At 42.1% G+C, this 23,720-nt stretch overlaps 1 long non-coding RNA gene across 1 annotated transcript in view; it reads right to left on the bottom strand.

Annotated features, from left to right (window-relative positions):
• The window catches only part of LOC138297405 (uncharacterized), a 217,663-nt gene extending 199,195 nt beyond the window's left edge, over positions 1–18,468 (bottom strand). The window contains exons 1-2 of the long non-coding RNA XR_011204082.1: positions 18,419–18,468; positions 18,246–18,326 (exon numbers count right to left, since the gene is read on the bottom strand). This is a non-coding gene — a long non-coding RNA (uncharacterized lncRNA). The remainder of the gene's footprint in view (positions 1–18,245; positions 18,327–18,418) is intronic.
• Between the last annotated feature and the right edge of the window lie 5,252 nt (positions 18,469–23,720).

The following is a 23,720-nucleotide window of genomic DNA, read 5'->3' as shown; positions in this document are numbered from 1 at the left end:
TTATCATTCAATTAAAACACACAGTGGTCTCTGACCTCTTTCTTGCAGTGCTGTAGTTGAGAGGAAAAGGATAATGGTCTGGGAAGGGATGTGTTTTATGGTGTGATTTGCAGGTGTGTCCACTGGGCCAATGTACGTTAGCAGTGTTGTTTTTCAGTCATCCATGGGTACTTGTTTGTTGCTTTGTGAATGCGTACCATGTTGGCTGATCACCATCAGACTGCCACGTCAACTGTGTTTTTGTAATAGGCTTGGCAGTTCCCCGCAGCCATGACGGCGATGGTGTGAACACCGCCAAGATTGCAGACTGCCGCACAACTGGCTGGCGCCATTTGTCTTGGCGGGCGCCAGTTCCGCCTGCATACACAGTAATACAGCGGTCTGGAGACTGCCGCCAAAGAGGTCTTTCTGGGACCACCGCATGGCATTCTGGCAATCCCACCACCAAAATTGTAATTGGGCCCTTATTGTTAGATGTATTTATTTTAAGAGAATAAAAATATTGTTTATAAAAATAAATATGTGCTGTACGTGATATAGTCTATGGTTAGTTATAAGTCACAATATATTTCCGATATTTTTGTTTTCGATATGGGTTAGATTGGATATTTTTGTCATTGATATTTTTGTGTACAATATTAGTGATTATTTAATGAAGTATAGGATATTGATATTTCTGTTAACAATATTAAAGTTTCGATAATTCTGTAGGTTGATATTTGTTGTGTTCATATTATGCCAGTAAACTGAACCAAACCAAAGTGCTCCATAAAAATATATGCCTTTGTCTACTCAGTCCAGCTTCTATTATTATAGGCCCTGGTGGTAAGAACTGTCAAAATATCATCTCACTCTGTGTTCAAAAGTGGTTCCTCATGAATAATCAATAAATGAAATGGTTGCGAAGGATAAATTATCTCCATAGTTTCTCTCTAGTTGGTTAGATTGCACAGTTCACTGACAGTCTGAAAATGTAGCTATAGACACCCAATTCAGGTTTAGTATTTTAAATTTAGTACATGTGATGATCATCGCTAAAATGAATGATCTTTAGTTTTTGCGTTTCAAGAAATGGAATTGTGTGCAATTTTAAGGTGTAGAGGAAGCCTTTCGCATCTATGGCTGGATGGCTTAGATCAGTTAAAATCCATCTTGATGATCTGGCTGAAAGATATCTACTGCTCATGCTTCAATGGATATAAATAAAATTATCGGAAAAAGGGATGGGGGATGATCTACACGCAGTGCCTTGATATTTGTGAGTGAATTAACCTGAAAGCACTTGACCCACTTGAAGGGAGGCATTCTGACACCAGTGCCCACCATAAAATCCTGAAGTTTTAGTAAAGGTGATGGGCTTTTTCAGTGGATGTATCAGAAGGTGTGGTGGGAAGTGGAATTGATAGTTAATGTGTGTTCGCTCCAGCAATGTAGGATGTTCTCATATTTGTCAGTGGAACAGTGGAATACTTTGTTTCTTGCCCATCCTAGGGTTCATGACTTTGTTGATTAAATGGGATTCAGTTCCCAGACATGTTCCACAGAAACAATTCACCACTCTCTGTTCAGAAAGCTGCTAGTTGGAGCAGATTGCTTGAAGAAGCTATGGTCTGAGATGCTGGAAAGGTTCTGGTATCTAAGTCAGTACTGACTACAGAAAACCTGCACAAAGGAGACTACTTTCAATAGAAGCAGTGCTGAAGGTTTCAAATGCAACATATTCTAGTCAAACTGGTTCAACCTTTCAGACCTTTGGACCAGTGGCCACATCCACTTTGTGCTGGGGCTGGTTCAAAGCATGTGGTATTGAACCAGCATTGAGCTTCAGCCTCTGGAAGACTCCTTCACCCGGCTGGAGTTATTCCAAAGGTTGCCTCAAGGATCATCTGAATTCAACATAGCTCATAAGTGTAGAGCATCATTATTCGACCTGAAACCTTTTAACCTATTCACTCCTAAGGTTTTGACTTCTTCAAGTTCGAGGATCAACCCGCTTGCAACCATCTGTAAGTATCTTTTACTGCAACTATGAGTCATCCACACCTAGACCCAATGTTTCCTACCAATGATTCAACCCACTTAATAGCAATTATAACTGATAATTGCAGGTCAGAAGGTACTGCTGCCTCTTTTCCCTGACCACTTGCACATACTGGCCTTACTATTTCTGGGGGCTTTCTGACTTTTTTCCATTGTTAAAAATGTTATTGTTTTGCTCTATTTGTGTTTATGTGTACATTGACTGTTTTCATCACAATTAATCAATTCCTTTCACTATTTCTTTTATCCGTCTATTAATCTCATAATCGTTTGGTGTTTGGTGTGCACCTGACACATTTCAAGGGGGATTATCTTGCTGCACATTCAGATCTACTAGGGCCCAGATTTATCAAGCCTCTGGTTTGCCTTTTATCACGTGAGGTGATGCAAGGACAACACAAACACTTCAGTAATATCTACAAAGCCATCCAAGGGGGATTTGCTCCAGCTTGTGTGACTTTGTAAAGAAATGTTACATAACGCAGACGCTTGCTCTGTGTTAGGTTGCATTTCAGACTGGGAGGCATTCCATGGGTAGAGCATTGGTGTTTCCATGCATTCACCCATGGATCTTGGCGCATTCCCAGATTTACTCAAGCAAGTAAAGCTGAGAATGCATCAAAATGCTAAGCCTTTGCTAAGTGCTATGCTACGCTATGCAAAGTGATGCACAATGAGGAGAAAAAAATGTATTTCTCCTCTTTAATACCTCTTTCTCTGCATGATGCATACCACATCACAAACAGAAAGAGGAACATGGCTGTAAGGATTGTTTTGTGCAGGAAAGGACCCTTTCTGCACAAAAACAATCCTGCCTGTAACAGAGGCACCCTTGCACTATGGTGCAGAGTGCCTGTGTTGGCTCTGGGCAGCACACAGTGGCCAGTGCCAAGAGAGAGCAGAAATGCTTGATATCTGTGTAAAAATGGAGCATTTCTGATCCCTCTCTTTCATGCAACTCAGCGCAGCACATTTGCTTGATGCCATGAGTTGTGTGAGTATGGCCCTGGTTTTGAAAGATGACCCCATTGGGACACCAGTTTTTCTTTTTGCTTAGAAGACCACTTTCGCAGTATGATACATTGCTGCATTTTCATTTTATTCATTTAGAGTGTCATATTTGGACTCTCGCTCCTAAGCGAGACTGCTGGTTTATGATGACATCACTTTTGTTTGTCAACGACTGAGTCAGTCCTACAAAAGGTCAGCCCAACCCTCCGTCTCACAAGCAGTACCTCACTAAAGGTCAGAAAACACAGGTGATTTCTGGCAGCCTTACGCATGGACTCTAGATTAGACCTTTCAGGGAAGTCGTGGTGGAACGGAAGATACCCTTTTCTCTCGTTAGTAGCAAGTCTCAGACACAGACGCAAAGGCAATGAAAGAGATGCAGGAGAGTTTTCAATATATTTAATGAAAGACTACAATCTACCATAAGATGCATGTGCTGCAATGATGAGGATAATGAACCGTAAAGGAAGTAGAATTGTGAAGATGAGAGTTGTGAATATAACCCCCCACCATCTTACAATACAAATGATATAAAATTCCTAACCAAGAAAAACTAAACTCTACCTTAGTGAGAGCTAGGTATGATAAACAAGTACCATGTCCATGAGAAACACCCCCCAACCCTAGTTTCATTGGAATGATGTCTCAAGGTCAGACTCTGTGGTGACACAAAGGCTGAGTTCTGCAGCAAGGTGAGGTGCAGCATAGATGGCATCTGAAAGGAACCCCTCTAACGACCTTGCCCATGTAAGGTTATTTATACAGATCATGTAGGTTCCCTGACGCAGGTATGTTCCTAAACAACTGATAATGTGGCAGATTTGTTGTCTGCAATTGCATAAACAATCCCAAACAAATGTGCATGATGTTCCTATCACATGTAAGTGGGAAAAAGACATGGTGACAATAACCATGTGTATCAATGATAGTGATGCCGACAATGACACCTTCTCAGAATTGCACTGATAATGAAAATCAAAACAATTCGTATAAAATGTAAGCACATGGCAAAAGCTAAAATAAATAATAAAATAAATGAAATAAAACAGAGCAAGCTAAATAGGTAAAAGGCCACTTGGTGACGGGGTACAGGCCTGCAAGCCAGGGGCTACGCTGACTCCTGTGTCCCAAGGGGAAACTAAAATGGATTCCCCACACCCTCCCCATTGTCAAACCAAGGATGCTAACTCACTAGCGGGGGTGCATGAGCCCAAAATTAAAATGCTCTGAGCTAAAATCTAAAATCTAAAATCTAATTGAAAACTGAGCTAAAAACATAAATAGAGATGTAATGTCAGCCATGACAAGCAAGGCAGACCATATGCGAATCAAATTAATAATGCAATTTGGTATCACTTTCATACTTTTGAAAAACGCCAATCAACGAATTAATTCAACAATAGGTATGATCTTGTAGAATGTCTCAGAAGTCATCAAATTGGAGTGCATCCAGGAAGGACTCCACATCGGCAGATGTCAGATCGATCACAGGATTGGCAGAATGTTCTTTAGAGCAGAAGTATGCAGATGCCTCAAATGCAGGATCACCCATGTAGGGAGCACCATCCATAGTGTCAGATGTCATTGGAGCTAAGTAGTTCACAAGTGGTGGCTCATAAGTGGCCTCACGAATCAACTTCAGTCTCATGGGGCACGATTATGAATGAACCCTCTTCGGTAATATCAGCAGTTCCTTGTCCACAGGAGGCACTAGCTGTATAGCAAGACACACTGAAGGTAGACACTCGAACAGGCACCAGGAGCAATGATTGACTGGTTGCATGCACCACAGGACTGGTCAGAATGACAATGACCAATCAATTCTTCCAGCAACAAGGCACAGAAGAACTGCATCATGTGATCACGACACAGCTGGGCTGGTGGTAGCTCCATCACTCTGCTTAGCCGAGAAAGCAAAACCACTGCGTATTAGAAATAGCAGGAGCAGTATTCCACAAATCAGCGCCAAAGTTACAGGAAATCAGCCAAACACACTTGAAAAGAGTGAATGGATAGCTGAAGCAATGACTCCGAAGAAGGTCTGGAAGGTGGAAACAAATCCAGACCACACAGCCTTAAAGAAGTGTACAACCCCTGCAGTGCTCGAGGCATTGAAAATTCTTCAGACCAGTTCTCCAAAATGCATGGGAAAGTTGGTATTTAGTAAGGATTGTATCTGGACTGATGATGTCGCTATATGGAGAGCATACATCTCCTTGGCCGGTGTCAATGCCACTTGTTTTTAGAACAGTAAGTAGCACCTTTAGTCTGCTCAGCTTGTCAAAGTTCACATTAGTAGTATGAATGTGAGATCATATTTCTGCTACTCTTGTATCTTGTGTGGGGGGAATAAAACATGTCCACAACAAGTTACAATTTGAGAAAGCAATATTGCATAGGCAATTCCTGGTGTCATTCTGCAGCAACTCTAATTGTTCAGGACCACATAACTTCCATTTGAAAGTATATGAAATGCTGGACGTATCAAAGGCACAGGAGTACCATTCAGAAAGCATGCCAAGTTTGTGACCTCCGCATTGCAGAAACCATGAAGTGACACCTGCTTGCAAACCACTGAATGACTAACTGAAGTCTCACATTCGCTTCCTCTTAGAAAGACCTCTGTTTCATCGTTTAGACATTTGAACTCAAACGGCAACTCCCATTCTTCTTTTATATAGCAATCTTTTAGCCGCTCGTATCTGCCCACAGCAAAATGTTCAAGCATTTTGTGAAACGAAAGGTGGAAGTTGGCAGATTTATAACCCCATGTACTAACCATACAGTTGATGGTGTTTCTGCTATGGTGAAAGGCAGCTTTTCTTACTTTTCAATTTTAGAAATGGTATAACTTGCTTCCTTTTTAGTCATTATTTGTTGCTCCCTGAACAGATCAAAAGCAGAAAACAATTCAGTACTGTTGATATATTTTCAAGGGACATGGCCATTTTTCTGAATCTGCAGTGTCCAACCCAACTGCATAATGGAACAGAGCTGACTTTGGCTATGTTGTAAAAGGGACATGTATTTTTGAATGATGGCATTTGCAGATGACACAATATTTTTGAGTATATATATTCTTTTGGGCAGAGTATTCATGGCATTATCGACAACAGCAAAATCCTTTTTTTTAATATTTTCTTTATCTATCTGCCTTAAACCTGCAGCCGCTTCCATTTGAGAAAGCTTTCAGATCTCATTGTATATGTCATACAGGAATTGTTTAGAGGGTTTTCTTGGAGCTAGCAAGAAATCGTGCAGGTCTACTTCCTCTGATAGGAGACTAAGATGTTCTGCTGCTAAGGTGTTAGTGTGCAACCATTGTTGGCACCGTTTTCTTTCATTTTTACTAACCCTAAGCAGGATGTTTGTTGAACTGTGGCCCTCATTCTGACCTTGGCGGGCGGCGGAGGCCGCCCGCCAAAGTCCCGCCGTCAGGTTACCGTTCCGCGGTCGAAAGACCGCGGCGGTAATTCTGACATTCCCGCTGGGCTGGCGGGCGGCCGCCTTCAGGCCGCCCGCCAGCCCAGCGGGAAAGAGGCTTCCACGATGAAGCCGGCTCGGAATCGAGCCGGCGGAGTGAAAGCTGTGCGACGGGTGCAGTTGCACCCGTCGCGTATTTCACTGTCTGCGCAGCAGACAGTGAAATACATTTAGGGGCCCTCTTACGGGGGCCCCTGCAGTGCCCATGCCAGTGGCATGGGCACTGCAGGGGCCCCCAGGGGCCCCGCGACCCCCCCTACCGCCATCCGGTTCCCGGCGGGCGGACCGCCGGGAACTGGATGGCGGTAGGGGGGGTCGGAATCCCCTCGGCGGCGCAGCTAGCTGCGCCGCCTTGGAGGATTCCAATGGGCGGCGGTACACTGGCGGGTGACCGCCAGTGTTGCCGGTCCGACCGCGGCTTTACTGCCGCGGTCGGAATGCCCATTGGAGCACCGCCGGCCTGTCGGCGGTGCTCCCGCGGTCCTCCAACCCGGCGGTCATGGACCGCCAGGGTTGGAATGACCACCTGTGTCATTTAAAAATATAATTTGGATAAGAATAGGGCATGCTCTAAACAAAGCTTCCCTACGTTGAATTTGCCAATCTTGTGTTCCCCATACACTTTTCACATCAATTGTGCTCTTCTAGAATTAATCACCTTCAACAGCAAGCCAGGAAACAAAGGAATCTGAATAGATTGATTTGGTATTGGTTAGTAAAATCTTTCGCATTTTGGACAGTGGTAGTTTAAAATAATGTGACTCTACATTTGTAGTGACATGCCCAGAAAAATATGCAAATTTGTTTACATGTGCTTTTGGGCTTCCCACTGGTGGAGTTGAACAATGTTCCCATTGTGTGTAATTAAATAAATGTCCCCAATTATAATAACAGAACATTTCCCCATAATTTGCGTGTTCATATACACATCTTCACTTTCAAATGCAGTGTAATCCTGCAATTCAGACAGCATAGAATTAACTGTTCCCAGTCATCAGAAACAACACCAGGTGTAATTTAAATTTTAAATTTTAAATTTTAAATTTTAAATTTTAAATTTTAAATTTTAAATTTTAAATTTTAAATTTTAAATTTTACATTTTAAATTTTACATTTTAAATTTAAATTTACATTTTAAATACATAAGGAACTTGGATAACCTCAGTAGGCCCATATCTATCAAATGGTACTCTACCCCTAAACAATCCCATCAGGAATTGCTATTGTTGAAATGTTCACAAGGGACAAATCTCTTTGGCCCTTATTTGAGGAAGGTATGGTGTCAAAACTTCAACCACTGGCTCAACAGAAGAGTGTTCTGGAAGATAATTACCATTTATCAAGAGAAAGAAAACAGTCACAAAACCATTCCATAACAGAAAGGCAAGCAATTTCAATAGCATCCACAGATAATGCCATGGTATAAACCAAATAGTTATTTTTAAGCCATATGTACAGATAAGTGTCTTTGAAACAGTTTCAGTTGCAGATGTAGATGAAGTCATAGAAATGTCATCTTGATTGATGAAGTAACCAGAAGCCATTTGTGCAAACACAGGAGCCAGTGCTGAGTTGATAGATGGATCCACTTTGTGTGGTGGTTCATAGTAGAAAATGTTATCAGTTTATGTTGCATTGGAGTAAAAAATAGCCACATCTTGGACAGTTCTTGTTGGTGAAGTGGTAACAGGTATTATTAGAAGCTCATTCTGTACCCTCACCATATTCGAGGAGGCATTCGTAACATCGTTGTACATGCTGGTGTATTCAGAAGTGTTGTTGTGTCTTCTTTGAAGAGGTATTTTCTGTTGGGTAGCGAGAGGGGACTGTGAACTACCCAAGGGACCTCGGGTCTACTGTGCAGGATCAGCCACACGGTGCAATTTGATGGTATTGATGGAGACAAATCTGTTCCCTTTGGAATCTGGCAGCAGTGGCAGAATAACAGTTCTGGTGCCTTGAATTCCCAAGACGTTAACCGGTGCTCTGTATGATGGGCTGAATTCCTTCTTTACCGCAATTTTCTCACAAACCAGATTCCCAACTTTAGGAATCCACCCTGTAGACGTTGTTGGCAAATCCTTTATTCCTAAGGTGGCAGCACTGGTGGATGAATTATCATCACGAGATTGTTAAAGGTCCTGCAAGACAGTGAGACGTTTATTTAATTCAAAAGGTGTGTCTGCCACCACCATACCAGTGCCTTCTAGATCTGGGATATACATAGGTATCCTAAAGAGGACCTCATAAGGAGTGTGATCCCCCAAGGACCATCTTGGCAGATTATTCAGTGCCCTATGGACCTCATATAGGTGATGAAGCCAACTGTGGCCTGAGCCTAATACTCTACCTGTTAAGGACTGCTTTAGGTCACAACTCCCCCTCTCACAAAAGAATTACTCTCTGGATGATATGGGGAAGAGTAACTGAGTTCAACATTCATCGTCCTCATGGTGTCCCTGAATGCCCTACAGGCAAAAGCAGGGCCCTGGACCGAGTGGAATGCTGCAACCGCATATGTACAGATAAAGATCAGCAAGTCTTTAATAACAGTTCAAGCGTCAGTCGACTGCTGTGGCCATACCCACAGGAATTTAGAACAAGAATGAACAGCAACTATGATGTATTTGTATGCACCATCAGGTTGTAAGGGACCACAATGGTCCAGGTACACACATTGTAATGTCCTATTGTACACTAAGAAGGATGTCTGTGGTAGGCATTTGATATTGGAGCCCGTTATTTGATGGCAAATGTCACAGCAAAGGACATATTGCTTGATCTGTTTGTATAGACACGGCCACCAAAGGCGTTTCTGTACAAGTGATATTGTGGCCGCCACACCAGCATGAGCAGATGCAACATCCTCATGTGCTGCTTTGATGAGATGTAATCTCTGATCTTTGTTGGGGATCACTTGATGTTCCACCCCAGGAATTGTTGCAAAGCAACATTCTGTGCACTGATATGGTGGGGATATTTTGTAAGGTATGCTTTTGGAAGACACTTGCCCTCAGCTGAAACTTTCACCACAGCCTGAATCTCATTATCCAATCTTGTGTGAGAACGATTTACTGCAGCAACAGAAGCTGTAGCTACTGCTGATTTGGCCACTTTATCAGCCAAAGTGTTTCCTACAACGTGTACTTCTACACGTTGATGGTCCAGTGTATGTACTACATGAGCATCTGGTAGCTTATCTTTTAGATCAGCCACCCTCCTCAACAGAGTTTTGTGTTTTATAGTGTTCCCCTTTGAGCCTCTGTACCTGTTCAACCACCAGTGAATGAGATGATCATTTAGGGCCAGACACAGTAGTACAAATCAGACACAATCAATGTGATCTGTCCAGGATCTGTGTGTTCTGGTGCCAAGACAAGAGCTTTACGCTCAGCCAACTGAGCGGTGCAGTCCCCCTGGGTCTGCGTTTAGGTATGTTGAGGGTGGAATACACCATCCTTCATCACTCTGCCCACAGCTGCGCACGCGGCTGAGTATTGATGTTTTGTACCTACAGCTTGTTATGATGAACCATCAGTGTAAATGGCAGTTTGGTAACTGACAAGTAGCAAGATGTTAGTAGATGCAAGGTATTCCTGTTCATATTGGAGAAATTCTTGTGTTTGAAGTTTTGGTCAAAAATGTAGTCTACATTAGTGACAGTCAGGGAGGTTGCTCACTGGAAGCCTGTAGATGAGCTTCTTTTTTAGCCTGGACTAGATAATGTTGCAGAAGTCCAAACACCTGTAACCATAGACCTCTTCATCTCTACATGGTGGTCATTTGTTAGGAGTGGGAGAATGTTCCTGGTGTGGAGAGCTGCAGATGGATTTAGCACTGTGTTAACGTGGGAATGAAAGGAGGGTTCAGGATCAAATAGCAATTCCAGGTTCCCAACCTTCAGAGTCATAGCAGTAAGGCTCCTCTATTGGCAAGCCATTCAAACATGACATTGATTCTTGCCCTTCCATGATCATAAGTTCTGTCTTGCTCTATTTAAGAAAAGGAGCCTGCCTTTCAACCCAATTAAATGTATGGTTTAAGCGAGGTTAATTGTTTAGCATGATTCGTTGACTTGTTTTCTAGCTGAAAGGCGATTTGAATATTGCATTCATACAGTTAGAGATTTACCCCCATGATCATGAGTTCTGTCTTGGCTCTGTTTAAGCAAGGGAGCCTGTCTTTCATCCCAATTAAATGCATGGTTTAGTGAGGTGGATTTTTTGGCATAATTCGGCCAATTATTTTCTAGTTGACAAGACATTTGAATATTGCCTGCCTATAGCTGGAGATTTACCTTAGACTGCTCTAGGAACTGTGTTAATGTGCACATGAAGTTGTTAAAGGGCAGACATGGAAAAAGGGCTCACAACATGGCACCTTCAAAGGGGAGGGTTCCATTGTCCCTACTTGTACGTTTTTACTGTGGTTGGAGAGGAACAGCTAGATCCTTTCTAAGGCATAGAAAGTAAGTCTGTGGTCCTTCAGTAAGCTTTCTTAGCAGTAGCGTGTGACCATGCAGTTGTAGGCCACTGAGGGGTCAAAGAGTATAAAGACTGTGTTCTTATTTTCATTCAGGGACCACAGCATGTCTTAACTTCTGTTATCTGGAGCGGTTTCAATGCCCCTTGCCGGCCTAAGCCAGGACTGGCAGTAGTGAAGTATTAAGGTAAGATCAGTATCTAGTTGTAGAGGTCTATAATCTACCTTTCCAATATTTTCTTAGGTTAGCATAGATTGAAATTTGGCAGGTAAAAACTTTGATGTTGATATATGATGGAGAAGTATTGAATCAGTGGTGATGTCATGGGAAGCTACAGAAACAGTTCAAGATTGCTGGAGGTGGAGTTTGGGATTTAGAGAATAGCAAAAGATCTTAACAGTGCTGTCAAGATGCAAATGGGGTGTTTTTCAAGGTTTTGGGTTGGTTATCTTGAAGTGGCACTTCCTAATTTTATTTGTTTCTACACCAAATCAATTACCCTCTTTCATATCTTTGAAGACTTTCTCTTTTTTTGGTTGTATCATTGGAGGTCATCCTCCCATGGCTTTGATTTGTTGATATTACGATATAATGAGTTGAAATAGTGAAGACGAGAAACAATCAGAGCCATGACAACTGCTGTTATGATGATATACATACATATATATATATATATATATATATATATATATATATATATTTATATATATATATATATATATATATATATATATATATATATATATATATATATATATATGCTATAATGTAATGTGTTTTGTGTGCATGCATAGTAAATGTAAGTGTTATGCATGTTTATATTAATTGTAGTAACCCATATTTATCTATATATGTACACATATATAAAACATAGAACATTCAAGGAACATCACTATTGTCTTTCTCAATAAAGCTGTGTGATGATTGCTATCTATTCGAATAGTATAGTACAAATTGCAAAACCTGTCTAGAACAGGTAGCTATACCATTTGGCATACCTGTTTTTCATGAGAAATTTAAGAATTCCTAAAAATTATAGGAACTTCAGCAAGTTACAGCCACAGTGCCAGTTCATCCATATTGGCACTCGGACACTGCCCACCACCCATAGGCTGCAGCACACTGCACTGTTTGTTTAATTATCTTTTTTTTCTTTTCACCTGTAATCATCTGTAATAGCCCAGAGGCACTGCACAGTAGTGCAAGCTTGGGCTGAGCTGAAAGTGTCGTCATCTGCTGCACCTCTGGACTGAATGAAAAAAAGGGAAAATTATTTCTTTTGATGTCGTAATTTAAAGTGGCAATTCTGTGAAGAGTCAAAAAACGCAGTTCACTTTTCCTAGATGTGCACTACTAGTAATCATCAAAAATAGACATTCTTGAATAATGCTTCGTTAGATTGCATCTGCTAGGGTTTGAGACCTCGTTTGCTGGATTTGACTCATTAAGGAGTGCGTACTTGGTCATGCAGCTTAAGGTGGCCTGCTTGTCCTGCACACTTTAAAGTTACAGCAGCCTGCCTGCATCACAAAGAAGGAGGGACAGCTCCACATCCCCCTGGTCTCCCATGGAAAGTTGAAGAGTGGAAATGGGATTTAATAGGCAAATACCATGATGTAGCAACCACACCCCCCGTGTACGCTCACATCATACAAAGACTGTGAATGAGCCCAGAGGTGGTGGGTTGTGGGAATAAAACATCGGGCCATTCACCATCCGGCTTCATTGAAGGTGCAGGGTGATTAGCGATGTTTTGCTGCCCCGCCTCAGCTCACACAGCCTTCTTCCTGTCATTCACTTGTGTGTGTGTATGCCATGGGAGCAGTCTGAGGTGACTATCGTGGGCTCAGGTCCTCTGATTCATGTTGCTGGAAGTTAGTTGCTCATGCAGCTTCCATTTATGTAAAAGGGAAATGATTTGTCACACATTTCAAGCAATGTTAAAGGGCTATAAAGGAAAAAACAAGCAGTTGCAATGCAATGGGTCTCGCGTTTGCTTGATTTAGAGCTATTAGCATTGTAAACTACTAACTGGACTTTTCTTGTCACATATACTGAAAATGAAAAGATAAACCGTTTCACATAAGTGAGCCGACGACCGCCATGAGCACGAAGCAGACACAGAAAAGGAAACAGAAGTTCGCTTGCAGTGAAAGGTATGGGCAAGAGTGCAATAATCCATGTTACCGGCAATAGAGAGATTACAACAGGGACAGAGCGATTGTGCGCTCGACCCTAAAAGCATATACTCTCGCCTCCCACTCAGTATACTTTCAAAGCACAGGTGAGACCAAAGCTTGGTATGAGACCAACATGTGAACAGTTGCTGTGAGGTACAGCATTTTATTTATAATAAAGCGTTTTGTAAGTAACATAATTAGGAAAACGAAATAAATGCCACTGATCGTCTTGAGCCATCAGGATAGTTGTGCTCAAGCTCATTCCCAGATTGGCGCATATGCTGCCGCTGGTGTCTCACTGTTGCTGTCAATATCAGAAAAAGAACAGAAATGTGTTATGTTACCAACTATTGTCTCTCATGCTGTTTTGACGTTGTGAATTATGGCCGAAAATTCTTGCTGAGTGGAAGGTTAAAACTGTTGTGCTTGTCAGATTTGTCACCTTGAAGAAACTAACTTTACTCCTCATTTCATTTTGAGGTCGAAGTCGTGATCCCCTATGAGGCTGAACACTGTCTTCACTGGAAACATAAGCAGAAGTAACACACAGAAGGCATAGACGTTATTTAGGGGTCGCCAGGGGTCGGAGCTGCGACCCCTGGCTTGCCCTTTGCGACCCCTGATACTGCCTTTGCGACCCACGGCACCAAAGGTAGCTAATTCAGTGCCAGGAACACAGGGGCAACTGGTCCATGAACGTCAGTTGGGGCTCCAATCTCTCTGTTTTATGTAAATTTTTCACTACACCATTGCGCTAATAGTGAAAAATAATGTTATTCACTATTAGTGTAATACAAATAGAGTACAATTAGCTGGAATATGTCCTTCTATGGAAGCTGAGGTAAGTAAAAAAAAAAATTAATAAATGTATGTTGTGTGCGTGCCTGCGGGTGAGAGTGTGTTTGTGTGAGAGAGAGTATGTAAGTGTAATTTTGTGTGTATGTATAAGTGTGTGTATGTAAGTGAAAGTGGAGGTCAAAGGGCCTGTGATGTCTTTTCCGCTACCTCTGGCATTTCTGTGAATTGACGTCCATGACAGAAGGTAGACAGTGCCATTGTGAGCACAGTTTACTTTTTGTAGCTCCCTCAGGGATCTTACAGTCTCCAAATAAATCCATTCGGCAGTGCAGCACGTTTTAGTATGATGAATCAAATGTATAACAATACCTTTTAAAAAAAACTTGTTGGCATGCTTCATTATTATGGCAACATGACAAACAAGCATTTGCAAAGCCAATAGGTCTGGCCAGTGCCTAATTTGCAAAATGATGAGCGATGGTGCCTGTCGTGGCGTGCATCGTTAATGAGGAGTGGGGTAGGGTGGAACGCAGGGGGGCAGCACGCGTGAGCGGGTCAAAAAAGTAATTCAAATAAAATAAAAACTGACCTCGCTCCTCGCCACGCCGCTCCTTTCCTCCGTCTCGCCACAGGCAGGCACAGGCTCCAAGCCTACACTGCAGCCAAACCTGACGTTGCTCAGAGCAGCGTCAGGATTGGCTGGGAGCCCCCTGGCTGGGCGTTCCCAGGCAGATTGGGAGCATGTGCAGGCTCTCTCCAGCCCAGCAACACTGTTGCTGGGCTGGAGAGAGCCTACAGCGCATGTGTGTTTGGCCGGCTCGAGACGGCCGGCCAAACACACATGCGCTCTGAGGGGAGTGCACAGTGCACTCCTCTCGGGGTGCTTGCCACCCCTGTGGCTCCGCCCCTTCCACCACGAAGTTATAATAAACCTTGTTTATTATCTCTTTGTGGTGAAAGGTTTGAAGCTTCTGCTGCTGGCAGGGGGTCGATGCTCCTCCGCCCTAATGGAGGAGCCGCCCCTGGATGGTGCCCAAAGCACTGCACAGACGCTCATGGCTGGTACTAATAAATGTTAGTGCCTAATTCCAAGGATGCTTAGCACTCAATATACAACTGGCCTCTTTAATTCACTATATGACACTGTCTGCCCCTTTATCTCTCTCTTGTAGTTTCCGTCTTTCTCTGTTAGTAACGTTGTGTTCTGTTTTTCTCTTCCTCCTTCTTCCCAGTGTGTGTGTTTTTTCCTCTCTTGCTCACAGGAAATATCTGATGAAGAAAAATAAGAGCCGGTACCCAAAAATGAGAGCTGGTGGCCTCCACTGGCAACCACTGGCTCAAATTAATCATTGGGAGTGGTCTTGGGAATCTGGTGAGATTTTTTTTAATTATTATTGCAGGGATATGTCACAAAATACACACAAAAAAACACATCACTTAATCATGGTGCCATATGCTTGAAAGAACAATTTTAAATTTAAACAAAATAACAGTTGCACACAATTTTAATAGAAAACGATCAGTACCTCCATCAAGGCTAATGTATATAAAACAATTAGTTTTAACACACCTCACAGGGAAATAGTTTAAATAGTGGATGGCTACCAACTTAAAAAGGATAAAGAAATGCAAATGCAATGGAAAAGTAAAGTAATGGCCCATCATTCAAGGCACTGAAATGCACTTTGTTATTGGCGCATGTCTATGTGTGTCAGGCAAAATACCACCATTCACAGAAAGGGCACCCAGTGGATGAAGTGGGCTGACCCACTGCTCCAGGCAGAATGCTGCAGTGGCTGGAAGCAAAACGGAAAGAATGATGAAGAGACCAATAGATGAAGAGAGAGATGACCAAAGCACCTTTAAACTCATATATTCATTTATTTTGTATTATTTTTTTATTTATGATTTTTTTTCATTACGTGAGGGTGGCAAAACAGTTAAAGTAGGCTTTGGGCTACAATTAATGATGTGTTTGACCAAAACAATCTCCTCTATGCTTCGTAAGTAGAGTAGTTCCAAACAAGAGTTCATAAATCTAAACGTGTTAATGATTATAAGGAGTAAATCAAGCTAATAATATAGATCATATTTAGTACATGGCCACTATTGTTTCTAAATCTCTTTTCTGGGAGTCTTCCTGTGATTTATCAATACAATTTCTCTTGGGGTTATACAGTAGGCTTCAGGGATAACAAAGATATTGTGACGTCAAAAGAATCAAGGCTATGTAATATCACTTCCATGGATTCAGGGTCAAAGGTCATATGATGTCTTTTCTTGCAGTGTAATTTAGGTTACAGCATGTGTGATGTCACTTCAGCTATTTCTCCCATTTTGGGTAATGAATGTCCAGGACCTTATTTAAAAAGGACAGTTTGATCGTAATAATAACAAGTATGTGGGTGAGGAAAGCTTTAAGGCATCCTTTGAATGAGGACAAAACTAGGCAATGTCAGAAATTCCAGTACCTGGTTACAAAAAAGTGTTGATCAAATAAAAGGTATGTGCAAGTGAGCTTAGTGATTAGATAAAAGGAGATTTTACAAACATAATTGAGTCCGTTTTTCAGCCTTAAAAGAATAACATGCAGATTCGATCCAGGTGGATTAAAACTTATGGTTTGAGGCTGCTGAGATCTCGAGTTGTATATGCCCAATGAGCTATTTTAAGGGAGTCAATAAATAATATATGTGCAAAATTGAAACAACATAAAAAATTATAGAGTTATTTTATAATAGGGCTACTAGATGGCTCAGTGAGTTAAATGCTCTATACTGGCATGTTATTAGCTGAGGTCACAAGTTTTAGCAAGATAGTCAATATATTCAATATGTATGCTCTTCCACCTAAGGTAATACCGAGGAAAAATGTTTCTGGAGGAACACTCTCAAGTATTTGAATACTTCAAAAACAACCCTTCAGTAGTGGCATAACATAAGCCCCCAGAGTCCCCGCAGCCCCTGCGGTGAGTGGGGCCCCTGAGCTCCAGGGGACCCCCCCCAGCAAAAGTGATAGGTGGTGGGTGCCCTCCTCCATGTACTTTGTGGGGGGGTGGCACAGGTTTTGCTAGGCCACTGCCCTTCAGAATTACCTATTAAACCCATTGCCTCTTAGCCAATATTTGGAGAAAATGTGAAGTAAGATGTCCCATTTCATGCCCTATTTGTTTTAATTTCTCGCCCGAGGAGACCCCATCCCCAAACCACCATTGAAAGAGATGGGCTATTCACTTCACTCACTCAATCTCTGAAATTCAGGCCACTTGTTTAGGCCCACCACTTACGAATTTCACCAGCCAATGCTGCTCATCCAGAAGCTATTATTCTCTAGCTAAAGGAGGGGTGATTTGAAGGTCATAGGATGACATTCCTCTTAAAAAAAACGGCAAGTACGAGCTCATGTTTCCTAGACAAACTTTTTGTAATGCTTTTTAAGCAAGCACATTTTTCTTTAAAATATCTCTCTGTAACTAAAATCGTTAACAATCTTCTTCCAACAAAAATGAAGCCTCGGCCTCTTAATAAAGCAAATTGCCTGAAAATGCAATGTCTTTTTGTGACTACCTTGGCACCGGGCAATATGAATTCGCTGGAGTCCTCGGCATCATCCATGAGTGCTTTTCACTGAAGCCACCAACTCTGGGTCAACACTGTCTTCTGTTATTTTATTGTCACCACAGAACCGGTGCTTAATTTGAGTCGGTGGTTTCTGTTGCTCGACACTGGCACTAATTGTTAAATCTAGCACTTATGACAGTCTGCCACATGATGGGGCTGTTTGTCTCATTTAGAGAAGAGCCCCCCAACAGTTTTTATTAAACTAATATGATAAAAAATGGCTAATGCTTGCAGCCCAAACCATTTTTATAGCTTTGGGGTCCTGGAATTTCCTGAACTGTGGCACTCGTAGGAGTGTAATAGTTAGTAGTTGTGTCGGTACAGTCATTGGCAGTGCTGGAAGGGGCAATGTGTGGTGCCAGCTGCAGCAGCTCCTAACGAGGACACTGATGTGTATATGTTTACAAGTTACGCACAGCCGCCGATTGCAGGATGAACCGGTCCATATTTAACGAGCGCCAAAAAAAAACAAATATTTATATACTCAATATTTCGATTTAGTGAAGCATTATATTGAAGCAAACCCGTGTAAGTAGAAGGGAGATGTGTTCCAAATAGAGAATTATATAAATCAATAAATAACATCGATATCGTAGTATCACATGCTGTACAAAAAAAAAGTGCCCATACCTGTAGTAACTTTATATATCCAGGTGTAATCCTTCGAAAACAAGGAAACATGTTCCAAAACTCTCTGTTTCTCTTTGCAGCCTAAAAAATATAACACGCCAAACTGTTGTCAGTTCTGTAGAAAAATGCAAAAGTGTAATTCACTGAAAGTATGATTAATATATCGCACGTACTTCACCTGTTGCCGTTCTTTTCACCAACCTTGTCCGCGCAGAAAGCCTGCTAGTATATAAAACGGTCTCGAATTGCGTAACGTGTCACGTGCCATCCATCTGGAAGGCTTAGAACTGGCACAGGTCCCCTTCCAAGCATCCCACCCTGGGGGCAGGTATGTCTGCAATATTGGATTTGGCTTTCCAGAAGTGGACACAACTAATCACTGAAATGCACTAATATAGTTGACCTGTATGACAAGACTTGGTTGTAATCTCGATCAGCGCAGATTGGAGATGAGAGGGAGTTGATTATGTTGTTATTTAACTGCAAATGGGATTGCATCCGTTTACTTTAATTTATTTAAATGTATTTATACACGCAAGGCCCTCGTCTGTTGATGCTGTTTAACTTTTCTTGACCTCATAGTGCAAAGGGAATAACTAGCAACAGATCTGCAAAACTGAAGTGAGGCATTTGGAGATGAAAACATGTATGCCTTCAGAGAATATTGCTTAACAGGCTCAGCTGTTGTGGAAGGATGCTTCCTTTTTCTATTCAAAATCGAAAAGCATTCACTTCTGTGCATCTTACTTTCTGCCTTGGTCAGCCGCCTAATTTATATAATCATCAAATAAATCTACTGAACGTAGCATTCTCATATCAACAACATGATCAATGTTGATGAAAAGTATATGGCAGAAAACTAATTCAGACTTTCATCAAAATTAGAGATATGCAATATTTCGAAGTGTATTTTATATAAAATTCCAACAACAGTGTTATTAGCAGTGTCTTAAACTTAAATTAATGCATTAAATCTAAACCATTTATTGGGAGAATACTACAATGTGCTTAGGAAAAGGTTTAAAACTCGTGCCTATCCGTAGGTCACTGTGAATTCAATTGATTAATGATTCTAATGATCATGGAGTAATGTTATCAAGTTATATGGAAAATATTCCATCAAAGCTGAATTCTAGTTAATTTTACAAATTACCGTCGCAGTCCCACATACATGATGAGCTGGGTGTTACCAAATAAAGACTTGCAGTGCAAACTACTGCTTAACAAAACCATTGTACGGGTGTTACATTTTGCGTTTTTTCGATACTGCACTACAAATTATAAATTCCGTTTTATAAACAATTATATACCAATCTGAGCACCGGGAACCTAAATTCTTAGGCTGCTAGGAGGCTGCTGCTAGCGCTCCTGTGATCTGCTATGAGCAAGTTTGTGGGTAAACTGGGGAGCTCGGCAGAGTGCAGCACAAGGAGGGAAGCAATGCTGCCAGCAGCACGAGACACAACATTTCACAGCTAGAATCTACCCACACAACTTCCTTTGTTCTGCTCTCTATACATTTGACCACGATATAATTTGAACCTGCGTTCCATCGCACCCTCTGCAGAGAGTTGAAACGAGAAACGTTGTGCGCCTGGCCGCCACCATTGGCGTGGTGACTTTTACCTACTTGGACTAAGACTGTGAACTAAGCAAGCACATTCTGAAGAAGAGGGGTTGCACTCAGTGTTTAATTTGTAAATAAAAACGTGCCGGTGCCAAAGCCCTCCTCTTAAATACGCGGCTGCTGCAATTAAATGTGCGAACACGCAATACTGAGGAAGCGTAATCCTGAAGGCATCTCGGGCCTCTTTACTCCATTTATAGCCCTCCCTGCCCCTTTAGCTCACTCCTGCAGCTTTCTGCTCTCTCCCTTTGTAACGCTTTTTCGTTTTTCGCTTCCTACGTCTTTCCAAAATGTGTATTTTGCTTGCAATAAATGTTTGAGGCAGAAAAATTAAGGCCGGCCCTCAAAATTAAGTATCGGTGCTCAGCACCGGAAACAACAAGCACAAATTATGCACTGGTAGCACTCCATCTGTGCCTAAAACCTGCCATACCACATCTTATACTTAGTTAGACATAGACGACGAGAAGTGGACCTTGAACAACAGGCCTATGACAGTGGATATTCATTACTTCATATTGTAGTCTGTAGTGTTTCATTTTTTTGTGTAATAAAGTACTTTATTTGTATAAAAGAAGAACAATCTGTCAACAGTCGGTTATTAAACTGCTGATGAGTGTTGAGTTCTACTATTAATGTATCGCCACACTACCTCTCGGAGAAGTCTGTGACTGTTTGCCATTGATACCAATGACAGTCAAGTGCTAAGTGGATTGTTCTTTGCCCAGTTTGCACAGTGTTAGTAGGATTGACCCAGTACTTTAGAGATACATGATCCCAGAGCACATGGCTAAGGCCAGTAATCCCTGCTTGAAGGGGTCTAACATTATGGCAGTCAAAAACAGAAGCATTTCTATTTCCTGTTTCCATATGAACTGTTGCTTTCCACCACACCAAAAATAACTCAGTACTTTTTACTAAAGGAGTAAGATGGACTTGTGGCTTTTAAGTATACCTTGTTGGTTGAGAGCATGCAACTAGCAAATTCCTTAAGTCTTTCTACTTATTATTTAGAGAAAGAAAATTGGTTGATGATGAGTTTGAACTTTTTTTCTGCCATCTTGAGTTCATGCTTAGCATTGTGAAAATAAATCTAAAAAGAGGAGGCATTATGTGTGTTTGTGTGCTATAATAGAGGTAATTAATAGTCAGAGGCATGGACAAAATGTTAGAAATTGGGTCTTTGGTTGGCAGTCAGGTTACCCTCCTGTCCAAGCAAGGACCCTCACTCTAGGCAGGGTAAAGGAGAATCACACTCAGTTAACCCCCACTCATCCCCTTGGTAGCTTGGCACGAGCAGGCAGGCTTCACTTCAGAAGCAATGTGTAAAGTATTTGTACCAACACACACAGTAATACAGTGAAAACATTGCAGAATGGACACCACACCCGTTTAGAAAAATAGCCAATATTTATCCAAATCAAACAAGACCAAAATGACAAAAATCCAACATACACAAGTTACAATATGGATTTTCAAAAGAATTAGTCTTCCTCCCTAGAAAACAATGGAAACAATGATTTTGCACAAAGTACCTGATTAGCGTCAAAGTTAAAGCCACACGAGGAAGCGTGCGTCGGAAATGGCAGCAATGCTTCGATTCTTTCCCCGCAAGGGAGGCCATGCATCGTTTCTTCTCCAGTCGAGTTGGCGATGTGTAGTTTTTTTCCCTTGCAAGAGAGCGATGTGATTTTCTGACAGGGCACCTCAAATCCACACAGAGTCGGGATGACTTTGATGCCCAGTGACGATACATGGAAAATCCGGTTGTTAGAAAACCATGCTGCGTGGGGTTTGCGTCGTTATCAGCAGCTGCAAGCGGGTGTTGTGCGTAATTTCTCCCGCCGTGATGCATTGACCTCCCATCCTTGATGTAGGTGGAACATCAATTTCAGCCACAAAGCCGGCGGTGGGTCGTTTATAAGCCGCGTTGCAGATGGTGCTTTGAAAATGTCCCCGCATGGCGTTCTGTGTGTGGATTTTCAGCTCTTGTTTTGCCAACTTCACCTTTCAAGGGCCCAAGAACTGGATAGGGCACCACTTGGCAGGGCAGGAGTCTCAGCAGAGAGTCCAGGTACTGGCAGAGGAAGTTTTGGATGGCCCTGAGACTTCAAAACAGGAGGCAAGCTCAGTTCAAGCCCTTGGAGATTCTTCTCCATCAGGAATGCACAACAAAGTCCCCTTTCTGCCTTTGGAGTAGGCAAACTTCAAAGGAAAGCCTCTGTTGCTTTCAGGATCCTGCCTTGCCCAGGCCTGGCCCGAGACACACCACATAGGGTTGGAGACTGCATTGTGAGAGGGCAGGCACAGCCCAATCAGGTGTAAGTGACCACTCCTTCCTTCACTCTAGCACAGATGGCTCATCATGATATGCAGGCTACTCCAAAGCTCCCTTTGTCTCACTGCCTAGAGGGGCTTCACAAACAGCCCAACTGTCAAACTGACCCAGACAGGTAATCCACAAACAGGTAGACTCACAGAGTGGTTTAAGCAGGAAAATGACTCCTTCCTAAAAGTCGCATTTTCAAACTAACAATCTAAAAAACGACTTTACCAAAAGAAGTATTTTTAAATTGTGAGTTCAGAGACCCCAAACTCCAGATATCTATCTGCTGTCAAAAGGAATCTACACTTTAATAATATTTAAAGGCAGCCCCCATGTTAACCTATGAGAGAGATAGGCCTTGCAACAGTGAAGACTGAATTTAGCAGTATTTCACTGTAAGACATGTAACACACATCGGTACATGTCCCACCTTTAACATACACTGCACGCTTCCAATGGGGATACCTAGGGCCTACCTTAAGGGTGCCTTACATGTAAGGAAAGGGAAGGTTTAGGCCTTGCAATTCGTACAGTTGCCAAGTCGAATTGGCAGTTTAAAATTGCACACACAAACACTGCAGTGGCAGGTCAGAGCCATGTTTACAGGGATACTAAGGTGAGTGGCACAACCAGTGATACAGGCACACTAGTAGCATTTGATTTACAGGACCTGGGCACCTCTAGTGCACTTTACTAGGGACTTACTAGTAAATCAGATATGCCAATCATGGATAAACCAATCACCAATAAAATTTACACAGAGAGCATATGCACTTTAACACTGGTCAGCAGTGGTAAAGTGCCCAGAGTCAAAAGTCCAACAAAAACTGATCAGAACAACTAGGAGGAAGGAGGCAAAAAGATTGGGGATGACCCTGCAAAAAGGGCCGGGTCCAACACAAAACATTTTGTGAAAAGCAAAAAAATGCTTTGGGAATATATTAATATTGTTAGAAATGGGGTCTTTGGTTGGCAGACAGGTTACCCCCTGTCAAAGCAAGGACCCTCACTCTGGTCAGGGTAAAAGAGAATAACCCTCAGCTAACCCCTGCTTACCCCCTTGGTAGCTTGGCATGGGAAGTAGGCTTAACTTCAGAGTGCTAGGTGTAAAGTATTTGTACCAACACACACAGTAACTTAATAAAACCACTACAAAATGAATGACACAACACAGGTTTAGAAAAATAGAGAATATTTATCTAAACAAAACAAAATAAAAACAACAAAAATCCACAATACACAAGTCAAGTTATCAATTAGAAAGCAAAAAGAGTCTTCATGTAGTTTTAAACACACACTAACACTGTTAGGGTGAAAATGTACCTTGGGTGCATCAAAAATAACCCAGCACGGGTGAGTGTGCGTCAAAAAGGGCTTGCAATGCATCAATTTCACTCACGAGTGAGACCTTGCATCGTTCCTCCTTTATTCAGGTCGGTGTGTGTCATTTCTTCTCTCCGCAGGAGAGCAATGCGTCGGTCCGGTCAGCACTCTCGGGTCCGGGCAGGCCTTTCGTTGTTTT

Source organism: Pleurodeles waltl, chromosome 5 (assembly GCF_031143425.1).
Source record: "Pleurodeles waltl isolate 20211129_DDA chromosome 5, aPleWal1.hap1.20221129, whole genome shotgun sequence".
Lineage (NCBI taxonomy): Eukaryota > Metazoa > Chordata > Amphibia > Caudata > Salamandridae > Pleurodeles > Pleurodeles waltl.
The sequence above is the reverse complement of the archived record's forward strand: the minus strand, read 5'-3'. Positions and strand labels throughout refer to the sequence as shown.